Source organism: Prunus avium, unplaced genomic scaffold, assembly GCF_965620075.1.
Source record: "Prunus avium unplaced genomic scaffold, drPruAviu1.hap1.1 HAP1_SCAFFOLD_18, whole genome shotgun sequence".
NCBI classification, from domain to species: Eukaryota; Viridiplantae; Streptophyta; class Magnoliopsida; order Rosales; family Rosaceae; genus Prunus; species Prunus avium.
In genome coordinates this window covers 182501-185000 of record NW_028276878.1, presented here as the reverse complement: position 1 = coordinate 185000, position 2500 = coordinate 182501, and positions in this window count along the sequence as shown.

The window sequence follows — 2500 nt, the reverse complement described above, 5'->3', positions numbered from 1 at the left end:
TACCCGTGCATTGAGAAGGTTTGGTGGCCGTACTCCCAACACAAAAGCATACCGAAGACAACCCCAAGCTAAAGCTCACTTGAAGCCAACGCATCGTCACCATGTGTTCGTGTGGCCGAGAATTGGGCAGCTTCTTCATCAACCCCGCCAAAAGCCATCCTCGACATACCCGTGCATTGAGAAGGTTTGGTGGCCGTACTCCCAACACAAAAGCATACCGAAGACAACCCCAAGCAAAAGTTCACTTGAAGCCAACCCATCGTCGCCCACAACTAGTGGGTGAATGGTGTGCTTCCCGGGGTTGGCATAGACATTCCCTCGCATGCAAAAGATTGTCGATGCGAAAGATTGTCTATGCCAAACCCGGGAAGCACACCATTCACACACTCCCGACCGGTGTGGTGTGGCGGTGATTGGATAGTTACAGATTGAGCACTTGCCAAGGATCAAAATGTGTCATTTAGAAGAAACATTTTCAAAAAGTTTTTAAAATCTTGTGGGTTTGCAACTCATAAGAGCGTCACTTTCAACGTCCCCGGTATTGGATTGAGTTTCTAAAAACAACCGTGCACACCGAGGTTAAACTTTACCGGCTCCACTCCGACTCGCCGCTCGCCCACAATTTGTTTGCAACGAAACATTTGTTTTTAATTTTGTTGGTTTAAATCTTGTTGGTTTGAAATTGTTTTGAAAAGGTTCTTTAAATCTAGTGGGTTTGCAACTCATAAGAGCGTCACTTTCAACGTCCCCGGTATTGGATTGAGTTTCTAAAAACAACCGTGCACACCGAGGTTAAACTTTACCGGCTCCGCTCCGACTCGCCGCTCGCCCACTAGTCCGAAGGCAACAAAACATTTGTTTTTCATTTTGATGAAAATTTCTGTTTTTAAATCTTGTTGGTTTGAAATTTTTTTGAAAAGGTTCTTTAAATCTTGCGGGTTTGCAACTCATAAGAGCGTCACTTTCAACGTCCCCGGCATTGGATTGAGTTTCTAAAAACAACCATGCACACCGAGGTTAAACTTTACCGGCTCCACTCCGACTCACCGCTCGCCCACAAATCCGAAGGCAACAAAACATTTGTTTTTAATTTTGATGAATTTTTTTGAAAACATTGGCTTGGCAAGCCCCAATCCGCGACTATCCACCCACCGCCACCCCACACGGGTGGTTGTTGTTGCGAAATGAGGTTGTGGTCGACATGCCCGCGCATTTGAGAAGGAGTTCCTAGCACTCCATGCTCTTCCATGCCAAAAAAAAGCCTAGACAACCCCATTTCGCAACTTTCCACGCCTTTTTTTTTCCCCCTCACCCATGGCGGCGGCGTGGTGGCGGCGGCCGGATTCCGGCCACCACCGCCATGGGTGGCAGCCCCCCGACCCCGACACCAAACCCATAATACCGAGGCAACATATCGAGGCAACATGACATGGGTGTGGCGTGGGGGAAGGGGGCTGCAGCTAGGAGGGCATGGGCTGCCATGCATATGCAGGCAACACACACCCCCCTATATAGCATTTTATGCATTTAGCCCTTTGACAGGAAGAGACATCACCTATGCGCGAGGAGTCATAATGGGCTCTAAATAATTCAATACAAGGTATTTGGACGTGATTTTTTGCAGGGATACTAAGAAACATGCAATCTCTGATGGGAAAAAGTTTCATAAATATTTGAAGTCGGGAAGTATTTTTTATTATTTTTAGAAGTCGTAAAATTGAAAAAATCATTAAAACAAATCCGGGAGGAATTTTTTAGTTTTGTAACTTGGAGAAGGTCCTAAAAATCATAGACTACTTATGGGGAGCTTATTGTGCGAGGAAATTTCAATAAAAATGGGGTTTGACAAGGTTTGAAAAATTCTGTCGACATTTGAAAAAATCTGGAACTAGGCTGCCGGCATGCTGCGCACATGCTGCGCGCATGCTGCGCGAAGGCTGCGCGCAGGCCACGGCAGGACAAGTTTCGCTAGCCTCACTGTCGACCGAATGCGCAAGCTGCGCGCACGCTGCGCACAGGCTGCGCGCACGCTGCGCAAGCTGCGCGCACGCTGCGCAAGCTGCGCGCACGCCATGGCAAGACAAATTTCGCTAGCCTCACTGTCGACAGAGTCAGCACGCTGCGCGCACGCCATGGCAGGAGAAGTTTCGCTAGCCTCGCTGTCGACAGAATCAGCACGCTGCGCGCAAGCTGTGCGCGCGCATGGCATGGCAAGTTTCGAAAAATTCTGTCGACAGGCTCCCGAGCGCGCACGCTGCCGACATGTTGTGCGCACGCTGCCGGCATGCTGTGCACACGCTGCGCGCAAGCTGTGCGCGCGCATGGCATGGCAAGTTTCGAAAAATTCTGTCGACAGGCTGCCAAGCGCGCACGCTGCGCACACGCTGCCGGCATGCTGTGCGCACGCTGCCGGCATGCTGTGCACACGCTGCGCGCAAGCTGTGCGAGCGCATGGCATGGCAAGTTTCGAAAAATTCTGTCGACAGGCTCCCAAGCGCGC